This window comes from Artibeus jamaicensis, unplaced genomic scaffold (assembly GCF_021234435.1).
Source record: "Artibeus jamaicensis isolate MK-2021 breed Jamaican fruit bat unplaced genomic scaffold, CSHL_Jam_final contig_3230, whole genome shotgun sequence".
In the NCBI taxonomy this organism is placed as follows: domain Eukaryota; kingdom Metazoa; phylum Chordata; class Mammalia; order Chiroptera; family Phyllostomidae; genus Artibeus; species Artibeus jamaicensis.
The window spans coordinates 3,616,739-3,627,418 of NW_026521764.1; the positions used below are offsets into that span (position 1 = coordinate 3,616,739).

A 10,680-nucleotide genomic window follows, 5' to 3' on the forward strand; every position below is an offset into this window, starting at 1 on the left:
GAATGATCTGTGCCTCCGTAAGTCAGGAGTCCCACAAGGTTTTCTTCGGCTGATTCGGAGGGACAAGGCAGGAAAAACTGGGGGACCAGAGACAAACAGATATGATGTCCAAGAGAAAGGGCATTTTAGACTTAAAGAAAAGGGGCCTGAGATGGCATAGGCTTTAAAGAACGATGTCTCCTTAATTTTACGCGCTGCCAAACAGTATGAAAATTATAGTCCTTGGATTGAGTTCAGCATCATATGGACCAAACAATTAGATGTTTTAAAAGTCTTCATTTTTGTCTGGGTGGTAGAGACAAGCTACTAGCTGTAACAATCCAGCTCTCGAAGCATTCTGCATTTTTCTCAAGGGGGTGGTCAAGGATACTTTTAAAATTCTAATAAAGAATCAGAATTTTCAGAGGCATAAATAAATACAAAAGTTTGCTCAACAATTACAGGCATTTGATGGATTGGCTGAACTGTGTATTACAAAGGTCTGAAGTTCTTCAGTAGCTCCTGAATCTGCCCCTTTCTTAGCTGTTTTTCACAGGGATAATGGACAACAATGGAGAACTGCTGACACAGGAAGCCTTATGACAATAATATTTATCAATACTATTTACGTGATCAATAGTATTGATAAATATCATAGTCCTATGTGACAAATAGTAATCTTTTGTTTTCAGATCTTTTTAGTCCTGAATAGACAGCAGTTGATGAAAATATCACCCTTTGATTAATCTTTTCAATATCATCAGGTTATTAAAAAAATGAAACTACTTTCTGGAAAAGATTCTTTAATTCTTTAATTTCCAGAAAGAATCTGTATCTTTGCATCCGTCTGTTTGTTTAACTATCAATCATTATTGCAACAAAATTTTCCTTAGGCAAACAAGTAAAATCAACTTGTAAAAGCAGTAGAATTAAATAAAGAGCTAAATATATAGTAACTCCTTTTTGTGGCAAATGGGTCAAGGTTAAAGCTCTTCCATAAGAAATAAATTTTTTATGCAAATAAAACCTTAGTTTTACTTTTAAAGTACAATAGTCTATTAATTTTGAATAACGATAGAGGATTGAATAGATCATTGTTTCCCCCCATTCTATTGAGAATTAAGATATACCAACACTGTTTTTATAAGATACATTAAAAACACATTTGAAATTTGAAAAGATTTCTATCAAGTTTTTATTTAACGAAATCAGCTTTTTAAAAGAATGTTATCTTATTCTGAAGTAAATACTTCACAAATTCACACTCATACAATATGAAAGTATTTTCGATCTTAAAAACAAAAGCATTTTGTAGCCAAGTTAAACTTGAAAAATTAATTTCAAACAGCTGAAAATTCTTTAAAAAGGCATATTTTGTTTTTTCTTGATTATATCACCAAGTAAATTCTGATATTAAAAATGCCAGGGCTGAGGGATGTACTCCCGCCGCAAAGCCTTCTTGTGTTATTTCCCAAAGAACCAAAAAAGAAAATAATTATATATGGGCTGATTATATAGGTGAGAATATTGTTTAATTGTACTTTAAATTCAATCTCCAAGGTGGTTGCTTTGTATAATAAAACAGCCCACAAATCATAAAATTTATAAGTGGACTGTTCTGCATTTGCAGAGTGAATGTTTCATTTTCAGAATTACCGACGCATAAAAATCATCCGTGCCTGCTGGTGAAAGACCAGTAAACTTTCACGTGTTCTGTAAAACTTACATGCTGGAGGCCAATACTCGCAAAATTTAATGATCTTTCTGCTAATAAAAACCAACCTCTTTTTTTAAAAAGTAAGGAAAAGAAACAAAACATATACATCCTAAGTGTACTATTTTTTTAAAAGGTGAGTGGGTGAAATCACCTATTTTATATTTTTAATTTGCTCATGTTTGGTCTAATCGATTTCTTTTTTCTCCATAGGAATAACTGGACATGTGAAACCGAAACTGATGTGCTTGGTCTATCGTGTCATACCTTGAAGGAAATCAGTTCTTTTTGGAAAATGACAACAAGGTAAAATAAAAATGGGGCTGGCTTTGGTGTTTTCATGTTCATAAAGCAAAAAAGAGGGGGCAACAAAAAAACATAACAACCCACTTTCTTTTAAATGTGTTTTGTCATTAAACTTAGGGATTTTATACAACTGGGTATTTATTTGCTGGACATCCGCTGTGTGTGCCTCACAAATGCATTGTAGGCTAAGTTTCTCTTTTGTTATTCAGAACTCAGCAAATCTCTTAGAATCAAATATTCTACTGGGCGAGCGGGAGGATTCCCTGGCTGGCTCACAAAATTCGAAGTAACTCGCAATTTAGTTTGCTCTATAGATGAGGAGAGTTTAAGTAGCAGTTGACCATTAGGTAAAAAAACAAAAAACAACATTCTAGAAAACACATTCTCTCTCCCATCTCGGGGGTGTTTCAGAAGCACTTCCGCCACCAGCACCATAGGACTAGGGGTTAATCTTACAGACCATGAATTCCTAAATTCTTTAGTATCGTTTAAAAAGATAAAACTAGGCCTCTCAAGCAAATATAAAATAAACTCATTTCAAAAATTATTTTAATTTATTAATTAATGAGGAAACAAGGAAGATGTGATACCATGGGTCAAAGAATTCAATAAACCACATGTATATGAACAATAAGGAATGCTGAGATGAATTTACATAGACAAGCAAAAGAGTATATCCACAGAGCAATGATCGACTACATTCCTCTCAACCCAATTAATATGCATTTTACAGATAAAAATTATTCTCATTTTCAAAGTTTTCTACAACTTGCAGAATTATTTTTAAAAAACAAACTTAAAAACAGTGAAGGTGCAGATAACCACGAGATTTCGTTAGGACACTTAGCAACCTGCCTTTCTTCTATTTCATAGTGTTTTACCATCCTTTCTGATGAAAGGTGCAACAACAGAGTCCTCTCAGTCAGTTGTACCCCTGATGTTGTGACTTGGGGAGGGCAGACTGAATTATCCTCTCTCTGTTTACAGTCTGGACCAGGGCTGTCCAATAGAAATGTAAGGCAAGCCACATATGTCATTTTAAATTTTCTGGGAACCATTGCAGGGGGGAGATCATCCTACAATGGATATTCTTATTTTAAAAAATATTTTTATTAAAAAAAGCAGTTACAATTAATTTTAATAAAATTTAAATAAGCATATGCAAGCTATCCATTCAACATGTAATCATACAAATGGTCAATAAGGTATTTTGCATGCTTCTTTTCATTCCATGTCTTCAAAAGCCAGTGTATGTTTTGCATGTATCGTGCATCTTAACACAGACCAGCCACACTGCGAATGCTTTACTGACCACATGTGGCCAGCGGCTACCAGGCAGCACAAGTCTACATAAATCAAACACTCATAAGCTAAGTTTTGCAATTTTTGAAATATTAATTAAAACATTTAGATCTGCCCCAGCCCTTCCATGCCCATAGCATTATTTTCATAGTGGCCAGGTTTTCAGATGTCCTCACTTTGGAATGAGGCATGATCAATGCCCAGGGTGAGTGGAATTGGAGGTCGTTGTCTAGTGAGGCCCCGTGAAGTTGCTCATTAGCAGTCTGTACTGTTGCGGAGACCACCCTCACCCCTGTGATGTGTGAGAGCGAGCGAGCAATGGAAGTACAGGCACAGAGCGATAACCATAGTAATAAACCTAATGTTGCTCTGCCTGTCACCCGAGTGTGGCAGCGCCTATCAAAAACATTACCTTTTTCTTTTTCATATCACCCTGGTGAGGTAAAGAGAGGGACATTTCTCATTATCCCTCTTTCACTGCAGAAAGACAAGAGACATTTTTCTTCTTAGCAAAGAAGTCACTAAAGTATATCCATCTCAGCATCTTGTATATGCACAGGCCTCAACTGGGCACAGACAGAGCCCAGTCCAAGTTCCACCTCCAGAAGGGAGAAGGGCCCCTCTCCACTGTAGGGCTGCCATGACATCCAGGGAGTGCCTACCTCATCAGTGCCAGGCAGATGCTGAGGAAGAAGGAAACAAATGGCCTGGTGAAATCCATCCGTCAGAGAGGCACAAATAGTGTAGGAGCTCACTTATATGTGGCATCTAAAACATAAACCAAGTGAACAAATATTAAAAAACAGAAACACTCTTATAGACTTGAGAACAAACTCATGTTTGCAGAGAAGAAGGAAAAAAAGTTAAGAAAATCAGATTACAAAGTTAAAAAATAAGTAAGTCGTGGGGATGTAATGTACAGACAACACAGGGAATGTTATCAATAATCTCATCATAAACTTCCAAGACGATGGACAAGTTACTAGATGCAGGGTGGCAACCACTTCCTTAGGTACATTAACATTGACAAACTATGTTGTATAGCTGAAACTAATATAGTATTAAATGTTAACAATATTTTAATAAAAGTAAACATTTACATTGTATTTAAAATTTAAATGAACTTTTTAAAAGAAGAAGTGAGCCCCTGCTTTTCCACTGAGCCAGAGCAGGGATGGCGCTGGGACCCTCCCTCTTTAAATCAGCACGCTGACCATCTCTGTGTGTGTTGACCACTCTTTACTGGCCCTTCTCCCCACAAGGAGACCTGAGCAAAGGGAGGAAGTGCCAGGCAGGTTCAGACAATCCATGGATCCCAGATGAGACTCTGAATGAGTGTGTGTGTGTGTGTGTGTGTGTGTGTGTGTGTGTGTGTGTGAGAGAGAGAGAGAGAGAGAGAGAGAGAAGCCACAGGCTGTCCCAAGATCCAAGACCTTTACCCCCTTCATCATTTTCTTAGGACTCCAGTGGCTAAAATCAGGGCCCCAGGTACCAGTGCCCCACAGACTGCCTTTTAACACCCCCCTGCATGCCCTCTCTTGAACTTTCAAAGGAGCATGCACAGCAGTTTTCTCCCTACCCATAGGACCAACTATTTTGACTCTGGTGGCCGCCATTTGCAATCATCACCTCCTGTGTGTGAATGGCACTTTACCACCTGGGGACAGTCCTCCTACTCAACCGGCCGTGTTGGTCTGTATTTAACATTAGCTGCTCCATAATAACCTATTGAAGGCTAGGCCCTATAATGTTTGTATAAGGAGGGGAGCAGTTAAGAAAAGACTACATGGGCCGAATTCAAGAAGGGGGCTATTTCTTTCCTACTATAAACAGAAATGATTATAAAACCAGAACCCAGAAAGGGCTCCTCACCCTCACTTTTCTGTGAGGGGGTTTCATGTCTCCACAAGGCCCACTCTTGGCATGCTGACTTCTCTGGGTTTTGACTGCATTCCAGAGAGGGAGATAGAAACCAAAGCAAACAGAGTGCCCCCAAAGGACTGTCTCCTCCCTCCAAAAAGCTTCTATTTTTAATTCTCTGCAGCTTTTAAAACATTTGAAGGGGGGTGGTTTCAACAGCCTGTGGTAGGAGAGAATTCCTGCTCTCTCTAAGGACCGCCACTTCAGATACTCCCAGCCCGCAATGGGACGCCAGGGCCTGGCCTGGGCAAAGCGGTGATCTTGGCAGTTTCTTTTCAGCACATTCTGTCATCACAAAGTAACTTTTAACAAGTGTGTTTTCCTCTCCGCAAAGGAACAGAAAGCATGTTTGGAGCTGGTTGCTAACTGCAGGCACAAATGCACCTACTTTCCCCCTGAGCGGCTGCCTCTCACATAAAAACACATTTTACTGGAGCTCAGTGTTTTATGTGGGTACTTGACTTTAAACCAGGGACCCCTAGGCTTTCTGTGGGATTTCTCACATCTGCCCCACCAGGCAGGTGGCAAAAGGTTAGCCCACTTTTGACTGGTGGGGAAATGGGCAGACCCACGATGAGAGATCTTCCTGAGCATTTACGTTCTGTCGGGTTGAGGCCTCCGGGCACCTTTGTCCCAAGCACACAGTACAGTGTCATCTTGTATGCGTCCCTCGTGCATTTATTGTCCATCAGCCAAGATGTTCATGTGGCAGACATATCTTGAATTCGGCCCCATACCACGCACCCGACTCCCCAAAGCTGGCTATGCTACGTCTTCTGAGGCCAAAGCAGCATGTGACAACCCTGAACCCAGGGACCACAAGGAAGAGAATTTCTTAGAATTTTTTTTGTGTTATCCCAGGCTGCCTTTGCTGGCTGTCTCTGTACCCACAGGGCTCACTTTCAAAAAGACATATTTAAGTCAATTGGCCGTAGGAAGTACTAGACACAAATAACCTCTCAGGATTCCTAAGGACAGGACTTGAAGCTTGGGAAGGAAACGCCAAGTTAGCTGCAGGCGTGAAGGTGATGAGAAGCACTCCAAGGTGGTAGAGATTTCAAAGTTATTTCTACCTCCTAATGTTACAGCCATTAAACCAAGAATTTAAATCTTTAGCCAAAATGCTCTATTTCCTAATACAAAGTTCTTACTTGGCAATATGCTGCTTATAAACGTCTCCTGCTTTTTCCTCTTCTCTCCAGCTTTCAGAGCTCATTTTATATTAAATAAGGAACGAAGCAGCAGAAACCAGAAGAACTAGTATGTCTGGGCTCATCCCTTTCCCCATGATTTCCTATCAACTTTGGATCCAATGAAGCCTAGTAGTAATTCAGCCATGAACTTGCTGCATAAACCCTGGAGGGAGATTTGTAGCATATGTTTTCAATTCATTTACACTGGACTCATCAACATAGGTTGCTTCCTGTTTTGTTTTGTTTTGTTTTGTTTTTTAAAAAGAGCTATTTGATGTTTAAGGAATTATTTCCACCTTTTAAAATGAACCTTTTAGAGCCTCACTCTGTTCACAATAGGAAGCTGCCAAATGCTAAGAGAATAGGAACTCGAGTACAGGAAGGTTCAGGGACAGTCCACAATGCAGAGCCATGAATTTAGAGAGGGTTCAAAAGTTGGCAAAGTGAACCTTCTCATCCCTACCCACAAATAATAAATAACAATCACAACTAGGAAAAGGAGAAAGAGGAAAGCCACTGGAAAGCTGTAACTTATCCGGTCTCCAGCGTTACCGCTCTCTCTAATAAAGCAGGAGTTGTTCGGAGAACTCAGGTGGTGCTGCCTGCAGGGAGCTGAGCTCGTCTTCCGCCGTAAATTACCTGGCTGGGGATAAGCTTTCCTCCAGACCCATCAGCCAGGCAGCTCTGCGAGACCCATCACCCAGCTCTGTACTTCTTAAATTATCCTTCATCTGCTGTGTCATCTGAAAAGCTGGAGGGAGAATGATCACCCCCAAATCTGACCTTCCCATACCACAAGGCTTTATATACATAACTTCCCTGCAAGAAATAGACACACCAGAAACCTACTTGCAAAAAGAAATGAGGAAGACAAAGCTTTCTATATGCATCTCTAAGTAAACAGTACAATATTTTCAAACTTATTCACAGTAAACCAAAAAATTTTTTCCATGGCACTGTGACCCTAAGTCTTTTTCCCAATTAAGATAGCCATAGCGATGTTCAAAATCACTGGAAGTGAGGATTGGAGAGAGAGCACTTTTCATCTGCATTCTCACTTTGCAATCAAAAGCCTTTCCAATTGTATTCAGATGTGCACACACACAGACAGATGCGTGCACACAAACATCTAAGGACCTGCAGTATTTGAGTAAATGGCTACAACAGTGCCTTGAAATGTGATCAAGCCTTGAGAGCGGGTACTAGGCCAATAGAAATAACTCTTACCCATAAAAAGTTCCATAATAAATCAGAAAGCCTTTTCTTCCATATGTCACCTGACATGTTTAATCTGTCTGCTTTGACAGAACTGTGGCAAGCACAGCTGACCATTGGTGAAATTAGATGGGCTTTTGTGCCGAAGGGCAGGGCATCAGGTACAGAAGAGCATGGGAAGGACATTGTGAGCATCTTATAAACACTTGTGGGCTAGCTCCGTGCAGTAGAAGTGTACAAAAGAAGGGGACAAACATTGCTGATGTTCCAGGTTAAAAATACCTTTAGCTAATGGGTCGGCAGTAACAGTCAAATCATCAAAATTTAACTTCTTTCCTCATTCGCGGCTCCTTGGAATTTAGCCTTTGTAATAAATGCTAGGAAATAACATAGACTTACTCATTTTCACTTCAACATTTTACTTCTGGAACATACGATTATGCCATAGGTAAGGAAATGAACTCTTTCTAATGTCTGCATCCTCTAAACTGCAGGAAACCAGTCGATTTGTTAGTGTCAGGCTGGCTAACCTTGGATCTGCTTATAGCATTCATTTTGGAAGGAAGAACTTTTTACCTGGAGAAGGGGCACACACTGATCCTGCCAACAAAACGGCTTTTAAATGCCTCTGCTTCATTTATGTAAGAATTAGGGTCATGGTCACTGTCGCTGACTTTCCTTTCCCCAAACCACCTGGATCTTCCTCCATGCCAAATCTTCCACAGTGTCGAGGAAGAGCAGAAGACCTTCACTTTACTTCCAAATGAAGACCCTCACTTTACTTCCAAATCTTCATGAAAATCCTGCCCTGTAACAGAGGAATAATCTATCCCCCATTTTACAGATAAGTGAACTTGAGACATGGACAGAGATCAAGTTGCTGACCCAAAGTTACCTAGTAACAAGCCCTAAACTCAAACCCAGACAATCCGACCCACAGTGCACGTTCTAGACCACCCACCCGCCCACCTGCGTGTGAGCCAAATTTCCTCAGTTAGAGGTGTTTTTTAATAAGAAGATTATTTAAGGCAGATCATTACTCAATTTTATCATTGGTTAAATATACCAATATAAATATAAATATTGGTTCTATCATTGGTTAATTCTTTTTGCTCATGTTCTCCTTTCTGTTTTGATGCAATTGAAGTATAATACACAGACATAAAAGTGCCTAAGTATTCAGCTCCACAAATTTTCATGAGTTGCATGGAACCAGCACCTACATCAAGACACAGACCATTTCCAGCCCTCAAGCCTCCCCTGTGCCCTCCTCCAGGCTTGCCTTTCCTGACCATTACTCTCCTTTCTTTTTTTTTTTTTTTTTTTTGCAGAGAGTGGGTGGGTGGGAATTTTCGTTGTAGGCACATGCTTTGGAAGCAGACTGCCTGGGTTGAAATCCCACTAAGCCTTTTACAAACTGCACATCCTTGGGCGAGTTACTTAACTTCTCTGTGCCCGAATTTTCTCAACTTTAAAATGGGGATACTAATAGAACCTGTTTTATAAGATTGTGGTGAAGATTAAATACTATAGTACACCTAAACAGCTGAGATCATGGTAAATGGAAAAGATCAGGGTAAGCCCTCAGGAAGTGCCAGCTATTGTTACTGCTGGAACATTGCTCCCCACTCCCAGAGACTGTCCAAGGGAGCTGACCGAGAACCCACACAGACAGGAGAGCGAGGGAGAGACAGAGGAATTCTAATCAAGCACACGCCGTATATCAACCTAAGAATATGCCCAGCTCCAGACTGGGAAGAGGATCGGACAAAACAGGTTGAGTAAGGAACTCAACTAGTCAGCTTCCCAGTCTGCAGAATGGAGATTTTGGAATAAGAGTGTTCTTTGAAACACTGTGTAGTTTCTCACAAGTACTGTTCATACTCAGCACATGCACAAATGGACACCAAAGATGAGCAGGCAAGAATGCCTTTCCAGATCATCCACGACCTTTCCATCCCTACCATGACCCTTAATAGTCGAGAACTGAATGTAAATTTTTTATTTCCAACAATAAAAAGGGTGTGGATTTTGTTTTCTGCCTGATTCACAATCTTGTCCCTCCCATGATTCTGCATCATTAACCAGGCCCTTCTGACCACAAAGGCAAAAATCTCTAGTTGACATGACTTTTTAGGTGGATCCAGCCATTGTTCCATGTCCCATTTTTTAAACATATTTTGTGCCATTTGAAATATTGTATACCCTTTTAATTTAGAACTTCTCAAGATTCTCTACAGTAAAAATCAACAGTAAATAGCTCATTTAAAGTATACATTCTAAGAAACCAGAAGCCTTAGGAAAATAAAAACACAAGATTGGAAACATGCCATGCAAAATTTTTTCCCAGCCCAAAGAATGCATTTATTGCAACACCTACATATTTTATGAAATACTTAACGAGTTATCCAAGTTTAAAAAACAGGAAGAACAAAAACATTTCAAGTAATAGTAAAAATGACAAGCGTATAATTCCAACTGGAATAAGGAGTTGACTAAAATGAAAGATTACCATAGTTTAGGTTCCCAACAAATATTGAGTAGATCAAGGCCTGATACACTGATTTGAGTTATAACTCGGTTTAGAAAAACTGAAAATGGATAGAAAAAGAGGCTCATGCTTGCTTCCCCCACTCTCTCCTCCCCTTACCCTACTCCTCTCGTCTCTGCAGTTTTTACAGCATCTAACGCTGTACACTTGCCAGCTCTGATAGATCTTTTTACCACAATAGAGATAATGTTACTTACAGAGCTTTTCAGCAGCGTGGCCACGTGGCCAGCCAGGTCCTTGGTCTGAAAGGAACAAATGCTTCCTTCCTGGGTGGCTGGCTGTGAGCTGGAACAGTACATGATGTTCAAGATAAGAAAACGAAAGTTCCAAGCTCTGAGTCTGTGCGGTTTAACCAAATGAGGTAAAGTAAGAAGTAACAGGACAGTGAGGAGCTGCCTTATTTGCAGCACCGTGTCGGAGCCAGTGCAGGACTGGAGATGGACAACTTCTCTCTCAGTCAGAGGTGGGAAGGCCTTGTCCCCACTCCTTAGCTCTGCATA

The 10,680-nt window shown here is 40.2% G+C and overlaps 1 long non-coding RNA gene across 6 annotated transcripts in view; it reads right to left on the reverse strand.

Annotated features, from left to right (window-relative positions):
* Positions 1-10,457, reverse strand: part of LOC119035257 (uncharacterized) — a 34,056-nt gene extending 23,599 nt beyond the window's left edge. For 5 of the 6 annotated variants that reach the window (XR_005079752.2, XR_008391262.1, XR_005079750.2 and 2 more), the window contains exons 1-2: positions 10,378-10,457; positions 3,964-4,069 (exon numbers count right to left, since the gene is read on the reverse strand). This is a non-coding gene — a long non-coding RNA (uncharacterized LOC119035257). Of the gene's footprint in view, positions 1-3,963; positions 4,070-10,279; positions 10,342-10,377 lie in introns of those variants that run through there. The other variant, XR_008391261.1, reaches the window with a different exon arrangement.
* Between the last annotated feature and the right edge of the window lie 223 nt (positions 10,458-10,680).